We start from the raw sequence: 25,529 nt of genomic DNA on the forward strand, positions 1-25,529 counted from the left end.
AAGTCTCCACCTGGATTTCTTGGACGGAATGGAAAACAGTCTGCCTCAACATGTTCCAGAAGTCCATTGTTTGCAGACTACTGAGTCTAAAATCACCAATTTGCCTAACTTTTCTCAAGATTTATTGGAGAATTCACAATGGCGGCTGGCTCCATGGGATGGCATGGCACGGTGCAATGGCAGCAGTAGGCTGTATGGCTTATTTTGGGACGATTTATAGTGTGCATTGTAATTAAACCCATGGGTTTTAAGTCCACGGAAAGTTATAAATAATACATAAAACATCTCCAAGAGTTAAAAACGCACAATTACACACACTAGTGTGGGGTGCATTGGACATTCTTTTTCAACTCATCAAGAGGCAATTGGCGGGGTGGGAGGGGGGGTAAATTTAAGGGCACATTTCTTGAACAGAGGGTGGTTACAACACAAAATCACGATGCCATGGCAAAACCTCGGCTTATTCATTTTATTACACACCCCCCCCCCCCAAAAAAAAACTTTATTCGGACAAACGGTGAACAAGTCCACGGACCACAATACTGCAATCCATGCTCGGTGTGACAGCGATTGCATTGCTGCGCCTGTTGGTGGTGGGTGCGGGGTTTGGTGTCCGCGCGCGTCTCGACGCGAGACGGGGGTGGGGGAGGGACGCTCTGCTGTGGATGGAGCTGAGACAGCTGGCTGCGCCGCGAGATATCGCGCGTGACAAGCAGGGCTCGGCGTTGTGGCGGTGTCTCTTCTCGGCTCTGTGATGTGTTGGAGAAGCCAGCCCGCCATGGGCCCCGGCACTGTACGCCGCGGTTCGGGGACCCCAGGAAGCTAAACACGCCGGGTGACCCGGAAGCTCTGCCGCCGCTCATTCCTGCGCCTCGTCTCCTCGCTCGTCATCATTCTCCGCTTTTGTTTTCCACCTCTTCTGGAAGACTCGTCTTGTCCCGCCACCGCCTCCGGAGGGACGCATTTGGCTGCGCCGCTCTAGGAAGAAAGGCGATTGTGTTCCCACCCCGCGCCGTCTGCGCTGGCGGGCGAGGCGAAGCGCTCGCCGCCAGCCCGCCCGCCAGCTCCGGCTCTGGCTCCTGCCGCTTCTGGAAGACGCGCGGCGTGGCGGCGATTGGGGGGGGGCGGCTTGAGACTGCGACGAGCAAGCGCCAGCGAGGGGGGGGCTCGTGAGGGGGGGGCTCGTGAGGGGGGGGGGGCTCGTGAGGGGGGGGGCTCGTGAGGGGGGGGGGCTCGTGAGGGGGGGGGCTCGTGAGGGGGGGGGGGCTCGTGAGGGGGGGGGGGCTCGTGAGGGGGGGGGCTCGTGATGGGGGGGGCTCGTGAGGGGGGGGCTCGTGAGGGGGGGGGCTCGTGAGGGGGGGGGGCTCGTGAGGGGGGGGGCTCGTGAGGGGGGGGCTCGTGACGCCTCTCGCGAACTTTCTGTCTCACGCCTGCACCGGCGCCAAGCCGCGCGAGCCGGGACGGTGCGTGGAGGAGGGTTGGCGATGCGCACGAGAAGCTGAACGCAACAACAACAACAGCAGCAACAAAAAGAGCAAGATATTCTTGGTTCTCTCGGTAAAGTCACGTTGAAGGGAAACAAAATGAGTTCGTCGCTCGAGACGATGGCGACGGCGAAGATTTCAAAAGCGCGCAGCTCCCGCGGCTGACTGAATCTCGTGGGGGGCAGGAGGAGGAAGCGTCCCTTGTGGCTGCATCGCCACAGCGCCTTGTGTGCGTGGTGGTGGTGGGGGGCTCTACAACTCACCGGCCACGTTCTGTTTACGTGACAAACCTTCCTCCTGTATCGATAGGAAAGTGTGTCTGCAGTATGGGCGGGGAAGCTAATGTTTATGTAGTTAGACAAGTAACTCAAACGCAGCGGGTCTACAGCCAAACGAAGGGGGCGCCAGGCAATCATTGCACCTCGCTCCACACACACCACGCTGCTGATGGTGGAGGTTCACAAGAAAACACAAGTCGTGACCCAGAGTGGTTGATGACATCTTTACAATGATTGCTGAGTCTATAACCATCTCGGTTGAAATTGTCTCTTGTGTATATATGGATGGATTCATGAACGAATCTTTGTTGATAGTCCGTAGGCTTGCAAAGTACCATCGTCTTAGAGAAATCAATTTCGTGTGAGCCAGCCACATTAAATAATGATCGGCCACGGCACAAGTATTGGTCCTGCCGTGTTTCAAATCGGCCTTATGTTCACGAACACGGTCTTGAGACGTGTCGCTTAGTTCCCCCAATGTAACTACTGCCGCAGACACTGTTTCGTTTGTAGACGCCGGGATATTGCATGTCAGGGATCTTATCCTTAACAGATGGGATCAGATCACGAATTTTATGTTGTGTTAAATCGGACCTGGATCTTGTGTTCATGATTTTGGAAACTTTTTTGGTTACCCCTGCTATGTATGGCAAGGTGATGGTTTTGATTGGATCCTCAGGTGGCTCATTCCTCACGGTTGGGGTGATGGGTTTGCAGATTGTGATCAGTTTAAAGTTTTAGAGTAAATGATTGTGCAGTACTCTACACTTATGTCAAAGTCAACTAAAATTACATTTTAGAGCATAGCATATTGACTTGCCTTTTGGAGCAATGCTTTCCAGTGACACTTCGCAGATAAATTGTGTCAGGTTTCAACTTTTATATAGCTCATGAGCAGTGTTGTCTTAACAAAATAACGTCTGGATGATGATGTTGGTGGTGGTGTTTAATGTCTATCTCGGATCAGATTGCCATGCTGACAGCAAGGCCAACGGGTATGGCAAGAGGCACTTTTGGTGAATCTGCCCCTGCTTGCAGATCCTCTTGTTGACATCCCTTATTCCTCCCCACCCGAAATCACTCCCACCACCACCCCCCACCACCACCCCCCACCACCACTTCCCACCACCAACACTCGCTTACATCGCTGGACATCCCTGGAGGCAGGTTTGGCGAGTGAGAGGAGGATAGCTTAAAGCTGATCCTCCCGGTTTCAACAGTTAACATGTAACAACACAGCAACAGACATTCACTGTGAAATCAATCCTGACGGTTTTTTTCAAGCCACAGTAGTGTTGAGTGTGGCCATGCAACCCACAGTATGGACAATATATTGTAAACCATTTGTGCTCCTTCAATGGAGGAGGAATAGCAAAACGACACGAACTCTCCTGTAGCCCTCTCGTGGCCAGCATACCTCCACGTTGGCATTTAGCTTCTGAACATATTACTGCCATCGTACGTAAGAAGAGAATGTTTTTTTTTACTTAGGTGAATCACTGGACATGCTGTGTTTTATTTGCAAATAGAGCTATAGCAGCAGTTTCATTTATAAACGATATGACTGGTCACAACTGAGTGTTCCTGTATGATAAATAACTCATGAAGACAAGAGTCTCGCTCATCAAAATAAATAACATTTGTACCATCAGCCTCCTGCACCGATGCTTTCCAGCAGCATTTGTTTGAAACAGCCAAGCTTTAGAGTCTCATCAGTGTCAGGCCTGTATAAACTCTGGCTATATTGTTTCAATGACATTCCTGTTTGATAAGCAACTATTTGACAAATGTATTTTCTTTCTCTGCACAGCATTTCAATTCCAGCACCTGTCATCTTTCAGATGTGTGTCGTGTTAACATTTGGCCAAATCAAGTATAGGCACACTCCAGGGAATGAAGTCAAAGGAATAATTGCAACATGAGTGCGGACTTTGAAATTCCATGGGGCATTCCTGGACAAGAGTGGCGATTTAACTTTTTGAATCATAAGTTGCAACCCCAGGGGCAAACAATTTAACCACAAGCCTTTTCGGCTATTAAGAAAATAAGACCCATAATATAAATTAAAATGATGGTCAACAATACACAGATCCAACAATCCACCTCTTGGGTAAAGTTAAAACTTGTTCGTTAAGGTCCCTTTTGAGGAACAAACTTAAAAAGTTGGGTTAAATGATTTTGCTTTGGTATCAGTCAATATAAATGGCTCATGTTACATGTCATCTTACAAAATATTAACGCACCGTAGTGTTTATGGAATTACTGCCAGTCAGATCATAGTTAAGTCTCTGCTTAAGCAATTGGGTCTCTTTCATAATTGATGGTTGGGTTAGGCCACGTATGATCTGACCAACTCCGTATTGTTAAGACCCTCCACCACCCGGCAGAGCCGAACAAATGAATTGTCACGTGTAAAAGCATTTAACGTGACAATTATTGTTTCCGCCCACTAGTAAGTTAAATCACAATGCTTACAACCGAATTAAGTGGGGGTCAATGTTTGCATTAAACAACCACTGTTGACTTCCCACAAGACAGGACTAATTGTAAATTTCGATTTAAAGCTTTCGTGACTGTAGGGATTCGTATTCTTGGTTCTTTCGGTAAAAAAAAAACCCAATAATTTTATTTTAAAACAATTGTTTTATTTTTTATTATTTTATTATTTCCCTTCTACGTGACTTTACCGAAAGAAGCAAGAATATGAATAGGACTAATTGTATTTGAGTTAACCACTGATTACAATTTGAACTCAAACTCTTCCGATTGCTCTAACCACAGCTGTACCTTGCCTGATACAGTTATGCACGGAAGAATAGGCTTAAGACAACTGCGTGTATCAGAAAAACCTTCATGATAGGACTACATACTGCCTCGCCTATTGTATATGGACACCATTGACTGCAGTGTATAAAACACTGGTCACTTATTAACACGAGTAGCGATGAGGTGTGCCAGATCCAGACATTGGCTATGATTGAGTCCACATAAAAACAGCTATTTGGCTTTAAGTAATTTTCCTAAGTGATTTACATGTTCCATATCTGTCATTAACTTGAAATTATCTGCTGCTAATGAAAGTCAAGTTCTGTCAAACCTACTCTGGCCAACGGCGCAGCCACTGCAGGTATCTTCAGTGTCCAGATGCCCCGAACATTCAAGAGGCGACTGAGAGATACCCACAAATTATTGTACCCCTGGTCAGCACACAAACGTGCTCAATACACGCAATCTGCACGCAGACACACACTGAGCACACATGTATGGTCAACACACAGCACGTGCATACATACACACCATTTACGGTCAGAAACCGCTTTGCACGGATGCATATGAGTTGAACCTGCGCTGGCAGCTTGTGCAACGCAGGTGAAGCCACACGTGGCTGTACGACTCCCCACTTGAGCTGGGCTACGAGCTGACTATACTAGCGCGCTTGCTCCTACTAGCCACGTTTTTCTCGGCTAAGAGGAGTCACGTGGCAAAGTCATCCTATCATTCGTGTTTAGCCACGGCTCTTAACTAGAATTCCATTTTCCTAGCTCTTTCGGTAAAGTCACGTTGAAGGGAAACAATAACGTGACCGAAAGAGCTAAGAATATGAATTACTGCAGTCACGAAAGCTTTAAATCAAAATTTAGAATTCCATTCCTTAATAATGTCCTTGGTTACTCTCCCATCTAAATCACTAATTGATGCTGTGTATATATATCAGGACAATGTTTGAGTAACTTAATTTGTAATAATCTGAGCTGACTCGTACTGCAGGGAGTTTATTGTTTGGCATTTGTGTTTGTGCAGCGTTTTCAACGCCTCTTTGTTCTCATTTATGTTTACTTCATTGCTGTACTTTTTGTTTTGCTTTTGTCATTTTATTGAGGCAGGTCACTTGCAAATGAGACTAATTCTGGTCCTTCGAGTTCTCAACAACTGGTTAAACAAATAAACGTGAAAACTTGACATTGGTGCCTTTTACCCCCACTGAAGAAATAATCCATAATTTGTTCTTATTATTCACAAGTTTTGACAGATAAGAGGAGCTGAGCAGCAAATTGATCATCTGCATTGATCTAAAAAAAAATTATGTGGTGGATAATTGTAGTAAATAACACATAACCCACACAATAGGAACAACTGTCATACACATGGGCATAGATGGGAGGAGTTCACCTGAAACATTCATGGAGACAGTGTAGGATTGGAACTAGGATATCTTTCAGACTCCCAAAGACTTTCTTTGCATGGAAATTAAAAGGGGAGAGTCGTAATTAAAAGTATCGAGCAATTTGTGCTATTTTGTCGTTTGAGTTTTTTTCACAAGTGTATACTGCAGTAGTTTCACAAAAAAAGTAGTTAACCACTTGTTAATTATTGCATTGGTCAGTACCACATGAAGGTGGCAACGGTAATTAATTATCGCAATGCCAAATAACAGGTCACTGCATCTATAATCTCACATATAACCCCCAAGTAACTATTCGCCTTGTTTTGAACACTTTGTCAGGGATCCTTAACATCCACTGTGTGTGTGTTTTATGATTAATAGACCCGCAGCATTAACCAGGGCAGCCTGTCGGAATGTAACCACAAACCTCTGCAACAAGTGGCGAATGCGCTACCGCTTGGCCATATATGTATGTTGAACTTCGTTTGCACCATATGTAACCAAACGTGATTATCGGAGGTACCGGGCAAGGGCAACAAAGCAAACACAAAAAAACAGTTCTAAAGAAACGTGTACCTACTCTATATGCTTGGTGCAGGGGTAATCAATGCCATTGTAGGGGAGACAAAGCCAGCCACTCCTTGCATTGACCTTATTAGTTGCCCACTAAAAACACTTGCGCCATCCGATTGTCTGTATGACTCTAAGCATATCTTTATTTTGTTTTTGCACCCACATCATGGCATGCGTGCCAGAAAACCTTAACAAAACTTAGCGCACACACTCCATAGTGTATGGCCCGCTGCAAGAGATGCTATATTGTGACTGAAAGCCAGATAATTGCAGAACATTTATCGGAACGTTTAACAAACGTAGTTTATACGGGTGCACATACATGTAGATTAGAATTGCAACGCGCTGCTGCACACAGATGGGATAGTGATGCTTCAGATGATATTTCAGGACAAAACCCCTGAGCACCTAGGACTCTTACTTTGCATGACAGCCCCTCCTACTTCATGTCTACATGCTCTAGTAAGAAAATGGGCGGTGATCATCTCTGTGGCCCTGAGCCAGTGATGGAAATTCCACATTCCCATGTCAATGGCCAATCTCTCCATATGATGAGAGCTTTTGAATTCCTAACAAAGCAGTAGTGATTTTATTGATGCTGAAAGGATGATAGACTAAGTCGGTCATGGTCGAGATTTTGACTTGCAACCAACCTTTAAACAAATTAACGGATTGCTTGTGATGGGTTAAATCGTGGGCACCCCACCGCCAATAGCATGAACACTGTGCAGTTGTGTTAATTAATTTTGTGAAATTAACAATGGAACCATAAATAGAGCAACAGTTTACTGAAATTGTGCAAAACCATTTTTTGTTTAGAGGGCGCACTTCATGTAGTCTGAAATTTTCCTCGGCTTAGGGTTTTCTAGTATTCCTCATAGCACGTTAAACCAAAGGCTGCTCGGCTCTGAAGTTTTGTACCAAAGCGTGACCTTCAATTCCTCCCTCTGCCTAAAAATTATCTTCAGCTGGAAAAAAATAAGCCCGTTCATGCACAGCAAAGTTTAAGCGAGATGATAACCGTGACCACCTTGTGAATTCTATGTAATTATGTGCCTCTGACTGTAATAGGTGGGAGGTTACCTGTTGACTAAGCCTTGGATTAGAGCACACTGCCGGGAACCCCATCAGTATTCTTTTAAAGTCACCTTTAAGTATGTGGTGTGCTTGTGGCAGATGTGTGGGGTGGCACACATGCATGTACACCAGGGTTTCATGTTTAGCCGTATAGACCGCAGGGACAAGTCCTGTCCACGAGCACCTATTAAGGTGAGAACAGGACGCAAAAAAGAGAGCGGTGTGGCCAAAATCTCTCCCGACTCCCCAGGCTAATCTTTAAACATCCATGGCCATGTATCACTGGTCACCAGGACCATAGTGCAGTGCACAAATTACTGCACCGATGTGCATATTTCAATGTAAAACGATTTGCAATTGTTCCTTCATTACTACAGCAACAAAACAACAAGTGATAGCACCCAAGAGTAGAAAATACAAAGGAATAAATTCACCACATACAGAATGCAGCTACTGGAGGAGATAGTGGGTTGTGGTGGGGGCGGTGAGCAAAGAAAGAAGGGGTGGAGGGGACCATGAGGGAGGTGCAGAAAGAGATGGGAGATTGAGAGCGATAACAGGTCCAGCCAGGACTCAAGCGAAGCTTGAAACCGCACGCGACCCAGGAGGAGGTGTGGCAAGGTCTTGGCGCACTATCGTAACCCCAGCGCCGCATGCGCATGTAGAGTCGACTGAGTCCACCATGTGCTCTGCCTTTTCTGGCTTGAAAGCTGATTGGTAAATTATACTTTATATCTGTTCACCAATTTATGTGTTTTATTTCATCACCATAGGTTGACTTGGCCTACTATTACTCTCGGCTTGATAACATGAGGAGTACCGCGTTATGACAAGTCAACATATGTTGCTCTCTAGGGACTGTTCAACATCACAGGAACATGGAATTTCCATTATTGACTCAGGGCTGCCATTATAGATTAGTGCTCCATCCCCTTATTGTCATTTGAGCAGGGGTTCTCCGTGCCTTACTCTCTGGCTTGACTTGATATAAAAAATATATGTTTAGGATGACATGGCTTTCATTTGAAACAAAAATATTTTAATGGCAACTTTTGTATAAAATTATTTATTTTTACCTTAACCAATGGCCAGTTTGTACTATTGGAGTTATATAATGAAGGTGAAGATATGATGTCGTAAAACTATGGGCCTGCAGTAACAGGCCCATAAAAACACAGCACAGAACTACTGGATAACCTCATCATACTCACCCCGACTATATGAATGTGGTATGTACATACAGTACCTCACTGAAGGCTGCAAATAAAATATTAGCACCGTTTCACGCACGTTTGAGCAATAGATGTGTTGACTTGATATTTGGTGGGAAAGTATAGTAGATAAAATGCTTTGTTAAATAATTACTCCTCTCGCAATTACGCTGCGTGTCTGTGTACATCTCATTCGTGGAGTAACAGAGCAGCAGGACAATGGATACAATGTCAGCGATGCGGTTTTATTGTAGTCATGTTGTAATTACAGGTATCTGTGCGTATTGTGACTGCGCATTGCAGGATTACACAAGTAATGACATCGTGCAAAGCACACCTTGGAATATTAGTGAAGGCAAAGGCTCACCGCTGCACTTGCCTCCACTCGAGAGAGCTCTCCAAAGAGCTCAGGAGGGTATTTTGGCCCACTCGTCTTCGCTGGCCAAACATCTTGGAAGAGGTGAGAGTGCCCACACTTTACCCCACCACACGCACTCTGATAATCAACCAACTTTAGTCTAGCGATATATATAGTGCTGGGTTTACAGGCAGAAGGGATTTGAGAATCTTGCCCATTCAAATGTGCTGGGAGATTGAACCGGTGGATTGTAAGTCTAACCATAACACCACGGTGGCAAGTATTGCACTTCTTTTGCACCATACATAGCCAACCGTGCTCATCGGAGATGCGGGGATGGATAACCAAATAAACACAGCAGCATCACCAAAATTAACACCGATGGGCTGATTTATTTTTTGTGCAGAGATACAGAACAGAGGTCGATTTTTTTATTGTGTCACCTAAAATGCATTGTTTACATTATTACGTTTATGCAATTTCACTCCTATGATCAGATTAGCAAAGGCAGGTGCTGGTAATCTTGTATACAGTAATCACTCTCTGTAGTCTGTAATAAGGTTATTGTTACTTTACATGTAATAGTTAACTTTAATTTTTAGAAAATAGATGAATTTTTTTACCAGGAATAAATTATTCCAACAACTTTGATTAATGTAAAGACAGCGGCAGAGAGTGAAAACAGATTGTGTTACACGACTGCTCTGAGTATAGGTCACGCTTGTTCTCTTCATAGGTTAAAAGTCAAGTCTGTGCCGGCATGCCCAAACGAGTGTTGGGAGCCATTCATCTCCACTGGTGATCATGCTGCCAGTTGTGGAACTTCCACGTTCACATGGCAGAGGCTATAACGTCACGTCTATTGTCTTGTTTGACCGCAAATAAGGAAGATGGACTGAGTTGGGCCTCAACTGGGATTTCATCTCGCAATCTTACAGTGTCATGAGTCAAGACCTCTTCACTACAGTGCCCCTCAGACACATGCGTACACGTTGTGTGCATGTGTATGAATAAGCGTACACTGCAAGCACTTCTTTTAAGTGTGCACACATATGAAATCCAAGCAGATGGGACGGTGGTGACTCAACGGCAGCATATTGGTGCAGGCTGTGGCATTAATATTGATCATACTTTAATAATAATGCCGCTTTAAAGTGTTTAGTCAAGATAAGCACTTTAGATAGAACGTCTAAATTTCTCATATGCCTCCAGTGTAATTACTGTATACATTATGAGCATAACTGTCAGCAGGGTATTAATTTCACACATGCCTAGGCAACAGCAGGAGACACTCCAAGCCTGCCAGTAAGCCAGGCAGTGATGATAAATACACCAATCCACTGGCCTTCCAACGGCAGGACCACAAACTAAAATAGAGAAATCTGGCACCCAAGATATTGAGAGAAAATCTTTTTTGTTCGGGGGATTTGACTGTACACAGAAAATAAATGTGTGATTTTGGGAACAGGTTGGGGCACACCATAAATTTTTTAAAATCTAAAAAGCGAGACGTTTTGACAGAAACAGTGAGGCCTTGGCCGTCATCAGCCTGACATTTCCCCACCGTTGTGAAATGAGTAATCAGGTGCAGAACCACTTCGGAGAGAGGGATGAACGAGATGGATAACTCTGTGTGCCATGCACCTCGATGTGCAGTCCCACCCAGGGCTCCTCGGCATTCTCGGAAACGAAATGGTTGTGATGAAAAAATGTGCACCTGGAAACCCGCAAATGCACACACAAAGGGGTGCACACGTTAGATGTGCGCACTTGCACCCACAAGCACATGTTTTTACACACGTGTGTTAAATGTGCTGGTATGAGGCATGATGCAAATTTTTTTAACTGTAAAAAATAATTATTTAATCAGCACGAGACTAACAGAACATCAGAGAAATATTAAATACTCCCAAATACAACTGTCAGCAGTAGCAGAACACGCGTGCCAACAAGGACACTCAATTGATTTTGATAATCTTGAAGTTCCGTACAAAACTAGCTACCACTGGCCAAGACTAATTAGAAAATCTATCGAAATTGAAAGAATTTAGTTTGCAACCGTTCGGATAGCTACCGATTTCGTGCTGCGTGTAAGCGAATCATCAAATAATACATTGTTTAAATACATGCCTACACAGGGTTTACCGTTGGTACAGCTATTTTAATACACAATGGGCAGGAAGAACAAGATCAAAGGACTCGTATCATGCACATGCATAATGTACGTTGCCTCAGTAATCCCCCACCCCCCACTTTGCGCAAAAGTGCAGAAGCGTGGTCACCACATCTACGTCTCTATATAAGGAACTAAACAGGTGGAGGACTTCTCCACAAATATGGCTGTCGCCTGATGAAGCTAGTTGTAATTACTGGCGAAACGTCGTACTCGGTTTGTAAATGTTGTGGCTTGGCTCTCCAACACACCGGTGTGCTGTACTAGTGACGAATTGGCCACGTTCTGTTTACGTGACAACCCTTACTAGTTGGCTGTGTCGGGTGGTGGCGGGTTTTAACGACACATTTATATATTTACGTGATCGAACCCCCCCCCCCCAAAAAAAAAAAACCTGTATTATGGATGATATTGTTCGCGAAAGCCTCCTCCTACTAAGTGTTAAACTATTTTAATATTTGTTTTTATCTTTCTCCGGTGGTGCCATTGGGAGTGTGCTGTGCATTTTAAATGTTTATTAAAATAATGTTTTTTCGGGGAGGGGGTCATTTAAAAATATATATTTTATTACCAATCATCTTCTAAAACTATACTAATATGGACATTGTTATTGGCAAGCTGTGTTAAGTATTGTAATTGGTTTCGGGATTTTGTGGTTTTCATGAAAACATGTCAAATGTCCTCATTCAGACATCATTCTAGGGCATAGTAAAACATTAGGGATGCTGCTGAGGTGTAGAAGTAAACACACTGGACTTGCAATCCAGAGGTCTCCAGTTCGATTCAGTATTCTGGTTGTAACCAGCCCCGTCCTCGTGTCGCTATCTTTAACCCGGTCGATTTGGGGAAGCACCGGCCAAGTTTACAATTAAAAGATGTTGAGGTTGCGGTGTGGTTAAGCTCCCAATTTCGCCTGTGAATGCTTTGCTTATATCAGTAATCATGGCCATATACACAGCCGGCAAACTGCCACGTGCCACAACCACACGATTCAATCCTCCTTGCACTTTACAGCTTCTTCAGAATTTGTCATTTGTCATGAGCTCCGTTACTAATACAATATTAACTTCTTGGGCGAAGCTAGGCTCGTACGTGGGAAGTCGTAATGCAGCGTCGTCAAAAAACGTCGCCTCCAGTGAGACGTCAACAGGTAGCGTCATCACACCTGCTCCACGATGCAACAGTTGAAACACTCGGCGCGTTTATTGAATTCCCATGCCTCATGTCTTACCAGCAGTGTAAGTGTGTACACCAGTCAGTCAATAGTTAAGGTGGTGGAGTAAAGTGTCGGTACTCCCACCTCCTATCAAGATGGCTGACCAGCGTGGAAGAGTAGACCAAAATACTCTCTAAAGATGCTTTCTTGAGTGTCCTCTGGTGGAGGCCCATTCACCAGCATTGGTCTGAGCAAGTAATTGTAGGTTGCACCTAGAACTAATTCGCCTCTAAACTCCCTTAAAAACACCCACAAAGTCTGTTTCTATGCATGCAGTTCTCAGTGACACGGCCAGGCAGTTCTGTATTGAGAGTTAGCCGTGCGGCTGACCCATAAAGAGGGCACAGACCTTTAGGAAACATCGAGCCTTATGCTTGGGGGGGTGGGGAAGATGTTTCGACGGGAAGCTGTGAACTTTCTCCACCCGTATCTTTCCATCTCTCCCACTGGACTTTGCTCAAAGGATGCTCCTCAAAAGACGGCATTCTTCACGAGCTGTTTTGTTAGGCAATCCGCAAGGTTGACTTGAACACAAAAGATAAGAACAATTTTAAACAAACCTCATTCCATAAATAAAATTGCTTTAGATTTTCAGGTGCAGTGATGTAAAACAAATGCCAGCGCCAAACCACAGGTAAAGCTTCACTCAGAGAGAACAATAATGAGCTCCTTCACAGCATTGTGAAGACATCAGCCAGCAACCCACCCATGTCCCCAATTCTTTCTAAAGCTACAGACCTACAAAGCAAGCCTGGTTGCCTTGCATCCACCAAGCATACACGCTTGTCATTTGTGTGCTTCCCTGCTCGAAGGAAATGGACACCTTCATTGGCAGTCCTGAGCCAGCAAGGGGAAGTTTACAATTCTCAGGGTAAGAGCCACAATCTTCATGGGATTGGTGGATTTCCACAAAAGAGGTCGCTGATGTATTGACCACAGGGATGATGAGTCTCATTTTGTTCCTCTTTGTTATTTTTTGCCACTGGGGTCTTTAATACATTTATTTTCATTCATGGTGCCTTGAGACGTGATGTGAAAGGTGCTTCATTATCTATTACCCTCAAGGAGGATTTGAAATCACAACGTTATGATTGTGGGTCATGCGCTTTGCCCCAGTGCCATCCAGACAGATAATGCTGGATTCATGGAAGGGCTCCAAAAAAGTCGCATGGATAATATGAATAACGTAAAACAAACTCGTGGACTTCTATAGTCCACGAGTATTCCGATAGGATTACCGTTACTCCGTTTTTTATGCGTTTAATCTGATTACTATTACTGAGCAAACATCCGGTGATTACATCCGGTAAAATTTGAAGAGATATTCAGCCATCAGTTATGAACTTCCACTGACGAGTGTGATGAAGTAAGAGTCGGTCAACCTCCATGACCAACACAGTGTGGAGGTGCGTCCATCCTGTAGTGGATTGATAAAGGGCTGAAAATCTGCCATGACGTTAACTTGATTGATCCCTGTCATAATATCAGAGCCATTTTGGGTGAGATCGCGTACATTTTGATCTGTCGTTCAACTCTCCTCAAATGGGACCGTAATGTTTTTCACACGCAATCCTGAGCAACCGATGGAAATGTTACATTCCAATAGTGAGGGCAATCTCTCCTTCGGACATTTGTTACTCCAGATAAATAATGGGGTGGGTCAACTTCTGATTGGCATTTTAACTTTTGACATTCATCATCTGCAAGACGAAGAACTGTGACCATAATTATACATGATACTTTGGTACAAGAGCGTGCAAAACCTTGGGGATCATTGATCCACAGCTCTCATTCTCTTTCCATACTGTATCTCACATTTTCAAGACTTAATACCTCTTAAACAATATTTCTTGCATCTATACTCCCCTTAATCTAGCTGCTGCTGAGAACCTCCGTCCATGCTTTCGTCACATCCCGAGTCATCTACTGCAACTCTATCCTCTGTGGCCTCCACAAATGCCTCTTCTTCACACTCCAGATGATCCAACATTCACCCGCACTCATAAATGTGACCACCTCACCCCGATGCTTCGATCTCTCCACTTGCTCCCAGTCCAGTCCGGCATCAACTTCAAGGTTCCCTCGTCGACTTCAAGATCTTCCACGGACTCGTCTCTGCCCACCTGTTCTTTCTAATCTCACTCTACTAAACACACTGTACACTCTTATCAACCGAGGCCTGCTGTCAAGGCCCCAAATGAACCTTCGTTTTGTAGTCAGCTGCCCTCAAAGTGTGAAACTCCCTCCAGCTGTCCCTGTTGTCGACTCCCTGCCCCACGTGGCAGCCCAAACACAAGGGGCCTTCTCCTCTGCCTGCGGCTGTCTCCTTCCCTCTATCAATCGTAATTAAACAGTCCTTTCAACCATGAAAATAAATTGTATTTTCCGGTGAGATTGTATACAGTTTACGTAACAGAAACTCATGAAGGTTTTGCGTTGATTGTGCAAAGTCGTTGGTACCCGGTGGATGAATGTGCTTGGTTTGGTGACATTAACACAGCATTGGTCACGATGACCTTTTGATCTTCAAGAGGCGAGGTGATAACCCCAATACCGAGGCCACAGCATTGGCGAAAGAAAGTGCATGAATAAACAGGCGAGCGTCACATCACACACACACTGCATTACTCATAGGTGAAGGCGCAATCGGTACATCTGCATGTCTGCACGTGCAGCCCTGCCAGAAGACACCACGCCGAGCGAGAACTCCTGGCCGCAATCGCGACTCGCATTACAAACGCAGAGCAACCTCAAACGGAAGAGGGCTTCTCACTCACACGCCCGCCTCTCCACACTTGATTGACGGAAAGTTACACAAACAGAAGAAAAAAATGGATAGATTTCGATTCAAAGCTTTCGTGACTGCAGGGATTCATCTTGGTTCTTTCGGTAAAGTCACGTAGAAGGGAAAAAATAAATAAAGAAATATGATGCTTTTATTCCATTATTTCCCTTCTACGTGACTACCGAAAGAACCAAGAAGAGAAAAATTGATAGCTAAATATGCACAGCATCCACGCTATAAATTGTGCATAACGAGCATTTGGTCTGTTTAAACTCATAGCCGCAGCACATTCCTCGAGTGCTGTGTTTGTGGGGCCGATATTACAAGTTCAATGCCATGGATTTAAAGAGGTCTCGGTAAAAAGAAAATCCTCTATGTAGTAATTATAAAGATGTGGTTTTAGTTTCAGGCCACATACAAGCACTGCCTGCGGGAGAGGAAAGAGATCACTTCGAGTCCAAATTACTTAGCCAAAGTTTGACATGAGCTTGTTTTATGGTGGTTCCACGCATATAATGGTGTTAATAGTGTCTCGATTGTGTCACCGGTCTATAGGTTTTGGCAAATGCATAATGGAATTTACCGTGTATTACTGAGAAATAACAATATGGAAACTCCGCCTTTCTTGCACATGAGCTTTTGTGCCTTCCAGACCAATTTTTTCCAACAATGTATTTAAGTAGGCCAAATGTGGGTCGGTTTGGATCGTCAGAGTTTCATCGGCAAAGTGATGGGTTTCTTATCCGAGTTAAAACTTAATATGTTTAGAGCCAACACTTTTCAATTTAATTGTGTTGCATTCCAAAGGAGAGAATAAAAGTATATTTGATGCATGTGGTCTACACATATATAGTGGCTGCTACAATATGAAAGTGTAACTTACACCAGTGGCTCAGGGCCAACAACACTGCCCAATTCTTGTTTGAGCATGGGAGACACTTTGAAGTTAACAGTGGTGAAATATATCAAAAGAATAATGACACGTGTTTCTCTAAGGAAAACAATAATATTTCTCTTGTTATCATTGCAAGTTAATTGCGTGTCGTACCAGCACTCATCCGAGGTCATTCCAGTGCCAATGGGTCCCTGCGATTGTGTTTTTTTTATATACCAGACCTATGATGGAATTAGTGTGTCAAACCTTTGCTGGGGTGAAGTCACTTTTTGAACAGTGCTACCCCCTTACAGCTTTGCTGGTCCCAGAGAAAATGGTGTCAGTAAACTCGCTCAGCCACTTGCCAGTTTTAAAGCTACATTAAGATTTAACCTTAACTAAACGTAAGCCTAACCTAATCTGTGTTTACTTTAAAGGATTGTCTAAAACGTACAAAAATACATTGTTACCTCGCCGACTCTCCAGCCCAGTGAAATTGTTTTTTTCCCTCTTATGTAGGGTGCAAGGAGCAGAAGGGCATGGGCGTATGAAGAAAACGGAGCAGGGGAGATCAAGCTGGGGTTCATGGGAACGTGCTGTGGCCTGGGATTAGGCCCCAGCTCAGAATTGCTCTTACAAAATAAAACTGCTCATGGAAATGTGGGTTTTAATAATAATAATAATGTGTGGACCAATCAGTTTCAAGGACAATGCCACATATATTATCATAGTATGTTTTTTTGTTTGCATTTTGACTGCAGGTATTGTGGTTAATGCAGACATGAATCCTTGTAAAAAGGTTTCATTTTTGTTGCCAGAAAAAAGGGGAAAACCCTATTATTACATTTTGGTACTGGCAAAGGAGGTCTAATGATGATGAATGTGGGTTTTGTTAAAACGTTTACCCTGATTGAAATAGTGTAATAAATCTACTATAATCGACTAAGGAGCAATAGTGAACACAACATTTGACATCGTGTCCACAACTAGCCGTTGTGATTGTAATTCTGCACCAGCGGTGGTTCCTTGGTTCTTGAGCTCTCACTCCAAAAATATGCATCTCTCGGGGCTTATGGGATGCGTGACCATTTGGCTCACCACTGACACTTGCCGTATGAATCCAGGATCAAACTTCATCCCACCTGTTATTGAATTACAGCAAAGCTTACATCACTTCTCCCCGCTTGTGGTTCAAGTGCAGGCAACAACTTGAGTCGAACCTGCTTGTAATAGCTACGAGAAGTGCACTTGCAGCACTGGATTAAGGGCTGCATTAAACAAATTTCTACCCTTGTAATGTTGATACAACTTTACATATTTTTCGTAACTGTGTTTTAACGCAATAGTGATGCATTTAGAAGTCTCAAGCGGAGTATTTTAATGGCACATTGAGGTGTTGGGAAGTCCACAGTGGAGTAATTTAACGTTCTAACATGGCTCTGTTTTACCACAATTTAACACAATACTCAAGATGTTCTCTGTCTGTGCCGTGTCCTTTCTGAAAGACGCATTCATATTTACAAATACACACAAGCCTGGAAGAGTTGGCCAATAACACCTTCGAGATGTGATCTAGAGCTCCTGCTAGTAGAAGGCCTTCTAGCGGCAGTTTTACGAGCAAGCGATTGCGCTGCTGCACCCAATTAATTGCTATTAATTAAAACAACACCTTTTGGTGAATGGTTTGGACCATCGACTCACTACATCTAAAGTCCCGGTTGAACCAAGGGTGGCTGCTTGAATTCCAACCCACACTCTAGGTGGTGCCGATTCAATGATCTGACTTGACCATTGTGAGTTCCCTAAGCCACTTGGCTACCTCCCTTATTTTCTAGTAACTATACTGCACACACATTCCCGACTGGTTCATTCCAGTGATTTTGATGTATAGTTGGTGGATCAGGTGAACATCGTGTGCACGGATCACCCACGTGTAGAGCTACAAAGCAGCCATTGAATGACAAGGAATCGAGCTCAGGATGTAATGCAACGACCCATAACAGTTTAAATTGCTTGCATTGCTGGTTTTTCTCCACGTAGTCCATTTTATTCCCACACGCGAGACTTTCCAATACGGAATTGGTCCCTTTTCAAAAGACTCTCCTGAAAAGGGGTCTTGGAACATTTGAGGTTATTTTGGGTAATAAATCATGATTAATTTCTATATTTCTTTGGCTTTCGCATATACAAACTCGCCCCCACAAATTAGAATATGGAATTTCTACCAGTGGCTCGCGAGTCACCATGCTTGCTCGACATTGGGTTTGTCTTTGCTCTTTTTTTACTTCTTATGAAAAGGTAAAGAAGCTGCTATTAAACACGCCAATGTGTGTCCTTTACTCAGAGTGGAATTGCTGCCTCTCTTTTTTGAGGGGGGGGGGGGGGGGGGGGAGATGTCCTCTGCTCATGTTGACAATCCTCCACTCCCCCTGCAATATATCAATGCTGGTGCAGGATATGGCGGTACAGAGCCATCCATTTTTGATGTTATCAACTTTGTCCTGCCTGTAGAGAATGATTCGAATCAAAGTTCATGCATCTCTCTGTTCAAATGACGGAGTGATCGTCTGCGTTGGTGGCCCTGAACCAGACGTTGCAATTCCACATTCCTATGCTGGGGCCCAGTTGATCCACAGGAAAACCACAAAGTCGGTAAATCACTAAAATGATCTCAATATTTCAATTTGGGATATGAAAAGAATCAATGTTAATTGATGATAATTGTAAAATGTTATATTAGTGTTTTTTATAGAAATGTATGAAAAGAGGTCAGCTGGAAGCTCGTAGTTTACTTGTTACTATATTTTATTTAGACCGTCACATTTTGTGTAATAAAGCCGAGTCAATGCTGAGGCAAGGTCACAAAATAAAAGCACTTGGTGAGTGTTGGAAAAATAGGTAAAATGTATAATCATGTTGACCTTTGATAACAAAATACACGTGAGTGAGTGTGTATATGTATTAGTAACACGACCTCATGCCGATTTGAGCTTGATGACACTTTAACTATTTGAATGTGCTGTATATACAGTATGTCCTAACACGTAGGCTTTCGCGACCAGTATTAATAAAGGTTTTTGAGTTAGATCGCGTTATTTATAAATGTGTCGTCGACCTCCACCACCCGCACGGCCAATCAGTTAAAAAGTGTCACGTTGACAAAAGACAAATAGTTCACTACTTTAGCCCACCGGTTTGTTGAAGAGTGAATCCAGAACATTTACAAAAACATTTTTTGTAAATGTTGTGGATGTTGTGGATTCACTCCTCAACACTTTATTTTGAACAGTGCGTCCTGTCAGTCCAGTAGGGAAATCACAGCATCGTGCACTGCGCTCTGACCCCGTGAGCCAAGTTCGAATCCCAACCACGGCTAACATCAGTGGCGTTTGCTTGACCAATCCACACGGACCGGTGTGGTGAAGTATGGCAAAACAACCCCCACTACCGACACGGTGTGGTGGGGAGAGCCACCCGTTATTAGAATACGGTACATTCTTACATCTTCAGCCACCACTTTTTTTTAGAAGACATAAAATAATGAAAGTGTTGGTTGATTTCATGCTTACACTTTGTTAATATTCTTTTCTAGATGTTCGGTCTGATATGAACGGTACATTAGCAACTTCACTGCCAATAGACAACGGGGAATTCCAGGGTACCGTATTGCCAATCTGTGCGGAAGAATTTAAATACAGCGCACTATTCAATATAATTGGTGCCTTGAATTGCTCAGTCACAGGGCTACTGCAGTCCAAGCACGCTGTTCTTGCGGTGCGAATGGAATCTCCTAGATGCGGGTCCACTGTTAGAAAAACATAGCTATCTCACGTTTACATCAAAATAAATGAAAGTAAAATATGGGGCGTTTTACTCCTGGGTGCTCAGAGGATTGGCACCGAGCCAGCTTCACGTGAGACGCTGGATTGAATATCCAAGGCTTTTGGATGCAGTGCACGGCTCGCCTCAGCACAGGATTAAAATATATTTCTGCTGATGCTCAATGCAATATATAACATCAGGCTAAGAGCTGAAGTGTTTCTGTACTTACATGTGACGTGTGAGAGAAAACTGCTCAGCTGACAACAACTGTTTATTTACTACAAAGTGGTACTCATTTGGGATGTTTCAAAATTGCCTTGCACTTGTTCTGTCCACATCATGTCACGAGATTGAAACTCACACAGCACGGAATCACCCTGTCTTAGAAAATGGCCTGCAGAAGCGGATATTACAAAATGTTGCGTGTGATATCTCTTCAAGTGCAATTCATTGTATCCACATGCCCTTCTGCAGAGAATAGTTTGTTTCATGGCAGTCAAACTTAGATATTTAATTCCAGAGCTTGAATTACGTGAAAACCCCAATTTAATATGATGGGTTTTGTGTGTGTGTGGTGATTGGTGACCGCGCGGAGACAACTCGCTGCCGAATTTTAACCCAGAATATTAGCAGTGACGGCTTCTTGCCCTGACCCCGGTTCCACGTGGCCATCTCAATGATATTAATTTTATTGACCCTGGAGAGATGAGCTGAGTTGACCCCCAACTGGGAATATAACTTGCAACAGTCACACAGTGAACGTTGCAACCAGTGGTTACCCAGCCTGGCCTTTGTAACTAAATGATCAAAATTTATTTAAAGCTTTCGTGACTGCAGGAATTCATACGCTTGGGTCTTTCGGTCAAGTCACACTGCAGGACATCTCAGGAGATGATGCATGGTTTGCTTCTCCTGACAAGCACATTGTTCGGTTGCGCAGAAGCCCACCCATTATTTCATGAGAGAGTTGCATCTGCCGAAACCCACTCTCAATCTGCTTAGGCTCTGCCATGTGAGCCATTTTGGAATTGGAGCCAGATGCGAGCTCCTCAATTGGGGTAATTCCTCGCCGGCTCCATTCAGCAGTTTTGTGACTTGATTTTTCCCATTATTTTTTGCCAGAGGGAAGTTCTAGCAGAGTCCGGTAATGTGGTCAATGGTACGGTGATCCTGTGTCACCTTTGCAAAAACTTGTGGTACATTGAACTTGCTCTCTTCTGGCTCTTTTCTGTATAAATACAGAACTTATGTTTAAATAACGTATCACATGACATAGAAGGGTTCCACAACTGCTGGGCATATTCACAGAGGGAACCAGATGCTGTTGTGACAGAAGACAAACCTGAGCTAATTCGAGAGTAGCATTGGTTCATACCCTGATGTGAGCCAGGCTGTCACACAAGGGCACTGTTGTTGGACTCAACCAAGCTACCCCTGAAGCAGCTCCACTAACACCCAGATTTGCTCTGCCTCTAAAAACAATGAAGTGGCAGATGCTGCCAAATGTATTCACGTCAGCTCGAATAAAGCAATCTCTAGTAATGTATTGTATTGCAAATCCCACCAGCCCCCAGGGGGCCATAAGATCACTCGGATTATCCACAATGAGAGGTTACACCGATTGACCTTTTCACGTGTGGTATTGCATCAACAAGAAGGGGCTTATCCTCTTAGAGGTAAAATACTTCCCTTTGATTTTCAATGATATTGTGACACTTAAAGTCTCTAACCAAAATATGAATCACTAGCAGTGTTCAGTTTATTGGTGGACGTTTACGTGGTGTGTGATGTTTTATTAGACCGCATCGCATAAAAAACTATGTTTCAAAAATAAATTTTAAAAAACACGTACAGTGAGGGGAAAATATATTTGATCCCCTGCTGATTTTGTACGTTTGCCCACTGACAAAAGAATGATCAGTCTATAATTTTAATGGTAAGTTTATTTGAACAGTGAGAGACAGAAAAACTACAACAAAATCCAGAAAAACGCATGTCAAAAATGTTATGAATTGATTTGCATTTTAATTAGGGAAATAAGTATTTGACCCCTCTGCAAAACATGACTTAGTACTTGGTGGCAAAACCCTTGTTGGCAATCACAGAGGTCAGACGTTTCTTGTAGTTGGCCACCAGGTTTGCACACATCTCAGGAGGGATTTTGTCCCACTCCTCTTTGCAGATCTCCAAGTCATTAAGGTTTCGAGGCTGACGTTTGACAACTCGAACCTTCAGCTCCCTCCACAGATTTTCTATGGGATTAAGGTCTGTAGACTGGCTAGGCCACTCCAGGACCTTAATGTGCTTCTTCTTGAGCCACTCCTTTGTTGCCTTGGCCGTGTGTTTTGGGTCATTGTCATGCTGGAATACCCATCCAGGACCCATTTTCAATGCCCTGGCTGAGGGAAGGAGGTTCTCACCCAAGATTTGACAGGACATGGCCCCGTCCATCATCCCTTTGATGCGGTGAAGTTGTCCTGTCCCCTTAGCAGAAAAACACCCCCAAAGCATAATGTTTCCACCTCCATGTTTGACGGTGGGGATGGTGTTCTTGTGGTCATAGGCAGCATTCCTCCTCCTCCAAACACGGCGAGTTGAGTTGATGCCAAAGAGCTCCATTTTGGTCTCATCTGACCACAACACTTTCACCCAGTTGTCCTCTGAATCATTCAGATGTTCATTGGCAAACTTCAGACGGGCATGTATATGTGCTTTCTTGAGCAGGGGGACCTTGCGGGCGCTGCAGGATTTCAGTCCTTCACGGCGTAGTGTGTTACCAATTGTTTTCTTGGTGACTATGTTCCCAGCTGCCTTGAGATCATTGACAAGATCCTCCCGTGTAGTTTTGGGCTGATTCCTCACCGTTCTCATGATCATTGCAACTCCACGAGGTGAGATCTTGCATGGAGCCCCAGGCCGAGGGAGATTGACAGTTCTTTTGTGTTTCTTCCATTTGTGAATAATCGCACCAACTGTTGTCACCTTCTCACCAAGCTGCTTGGCAATGGTCTTGTAGCCCATTCGAGCCTTGTGTAGGTCTACACTCTTGTCCCTGACATCCTTGGAGAGCTCTGGTCCTGGCCATGGTGGAGAGTTTGGAATCTGATTGATTGCTTCTGTGGAGTGTGCTCCTAATCTCAGCTCGTTACCTGTGTAAAAGACATCTGGGAGCCAGAAATCTTTCTGATTGAAAGGGGGTCAAATACTTATTTCCCTCATTAAAATGCAAATCAATTTATAACATTTTTGACATGCGTTTTTCCGGATTTTGTTGTTTTTAGTCTGTCTCTCACTGTTCAAATAAACCTACCATTAAAATTATAGACTGATCATTTCTTTGTCAGTCGGCAAACGTACAAAATCAGCATGGGATCAAATACTTGTTTCCCTCACTGTATGCTGTCTTTTTATTTGCATGTGTCTCCTTTGAAAAATATACTTCACGTGTGATTGTGATGTATATCAGGAACGTTATTCAAATATCACAAACTCATACGAATCCTTTTAGTAGAAGCATTTATTTCGCGGATAAGTCATCGCAGATAAGAATACTGATATCAGATTAAATTAAATAAAAGGTTTCACATTGTAAAGGGTTCCTTTCACCGTGTGCGACTTTCAAAAGATGTAAAGAAATGTATTGAAACTGTACCGCGTGTAAAAAGTAAAATGGGCAAAGCCACGTAGCGATCTTGCCATCATTCCGCCACATTTTTGCCAAAAGGACAGGGCTGCCTTTCGTAGAAAAACCGGAAACATTTCTGCATTTTGCAATTGATGCGTGTACAATCCTACACACGCGACCTCGCCTTTTCCACCACTCGCAGTGCCACCATTGCAGAATGGCCCAAAATGGGGAGGAGGGGAGGGGGTTAGAGCAGACTTTGGGCAGAGTGAACGATATCAGAAAGTTTCCACGATTATACGGAAACTTTCCACCATCGTGTAGAATCGCAGCGAGCCACGCTCCCGAAGCGTGGCTCGCTGCTATTCAAGCATGCTGTATTTTTTGCCTTAATTAATCTAATCTTGGCTTTTAATCTGTAATAATGGATTTTCTCAATTTACAGTCATTGGTAAAATCCACTGCTTATTGATCCGAATGTGTATACGTGAGGAGTGGTGACCCCAGGGCCGGATTATCTTAGTAGCAAAAGTAGCTACATACAGTGAGGGAAAAAAGCATTTGATCCCCTGCTGATTTTGTACGTTTGCCCACTGACAAAGAAATGATCAGTCTGTAATTTTAATGGTAGGTTTATTTGAACAGTGAGAGACAGAATAACAACAAAAAAATCCAGAAAAACGCATGTCAAAAATGTTATAAATTGATTTGCATTTTAATGAGGGAAATAATTATTTGACCCCTCTGCAAAACATGACTTAGTACTTGGTGGCAAAACCCTTGTTGGCAATCACAGAGGTCAGACGTTTCTTGTAGTTGGCCACCAGGTTTGTACACATATGCTACAGGCCACGCACAAGCTTAGTCCGGCACTGGGTGACCCATTGGTTAAGACTGCGACTTTGACCTGAGTTCAATTCCTGGCCAAGGCAAAAATCAGTGGCACCTGTTCTGAGCCTTTCCTACCATTACTCGGCTTTAAAGAGGCGCCTAAGTGCTGTGTGCACTTTGGAGGCAAATGCTGGTGGATGAACACAGGATTGGGATGGACGTGGGTTGGGGGTTGTTGGATCGTCAGCAGTTGGAGCAGCAGCGTCATCACAATAGTCATCATCATCATGTTCAGTTATCACGCAGATCATCATTATATATCATTGCCAGCATCTTCATTTCACCATGATAATTTGAACCGCTAAAATCATCGTCATCAAATCCAACATCATCATTGTCATCGTCATAATAACATCGAAACGCATTATGTTAAGCACTGATCAGGGCAGTGACGTGTGGCCAAACAACCCCCATGAACCATCATGACCGACGCGTTTGCGGGGAAAGCCATCATCCAGCAGTAGAGTGACGTGCCTGTACATTATGAATACATTGAAATGTACACGTGGCGTACAGTATACACACAGTACGCGTTGCTCATATATGCGGCATGGTAGCGGCGTGCGGGCGTTGTCTTTCTTGCTTGTTTAGTCGGTTGCCCGAGAGATTGCGGAAATGAATGAAGAATGAATGAAAGATCTCTCGACCCCACGACTCTTGCGCAACACCACGCGTCAGTCGGACGAGCGAAAGTTCCGCCGTGCTCAGACGGAGCACTGCGTCCGTGGCCACCTCGATTCGGCGGCCACGCGCAGCAAGTCGTTTAAACGTCCCGCAGTTTGCCGCCGTGGCGGGCACAATGCCTACGGTGCCGTAGCCATCCCTCGTGGACTCGTAACAACAAGTCACCCGCTCTGTGTGATGCCAGCGGGAGTTGTCCTATGGAAACAGGTTGGGGGGGGGGGGGCCCAACTTAGACATGTGGATGAGCGCTGCCTCATTGCCTTTATGAGCAGTGGGACCCTTTAATGTACGTTCATTCACAAAATAGCTCCGT

General features: G+C 44.1%; 1 long non-coding RNA gene across 1 annotated transcript; it reads left to right on the top strand.

Annotated features, from left to right (window-relative positions):
- Window positions 1-1,388: 1,388 nt before the first annotated feature.
- On the top strand, window positions 1,389-19,281 carry LOC116940452 (uncharacterized). Its single transcript, XR_012941353.1, has 2 exons — window positions 1,389-9,248; window positions 9,883-19,281. It is a non-coding gene; the product is annotated as an uncharacterized LOC116940452 (long non-coding RNA).
- Window positions 19,282-25,529: the final 6,248 nt, after the last annotated feature.

The sequence above is a fragment of the Petromyzon marinus genome, chromosome 9, assembly GCF_048934315.1.
Source record: "Petromyzon marinus isolate PM22_M1 ecotype Great Lakes invasive population chromosome 9, UKy_Petmar_22M1.pri1.0, whole genome shotgun sequence".
NCBI classification, from domain to species: Eukaryota; Metazoa; Chordata; class Hyperoartia; order Petromyzontiformes; family Petromyzontidae; genus Petromyzon; species Petromyzon marinus.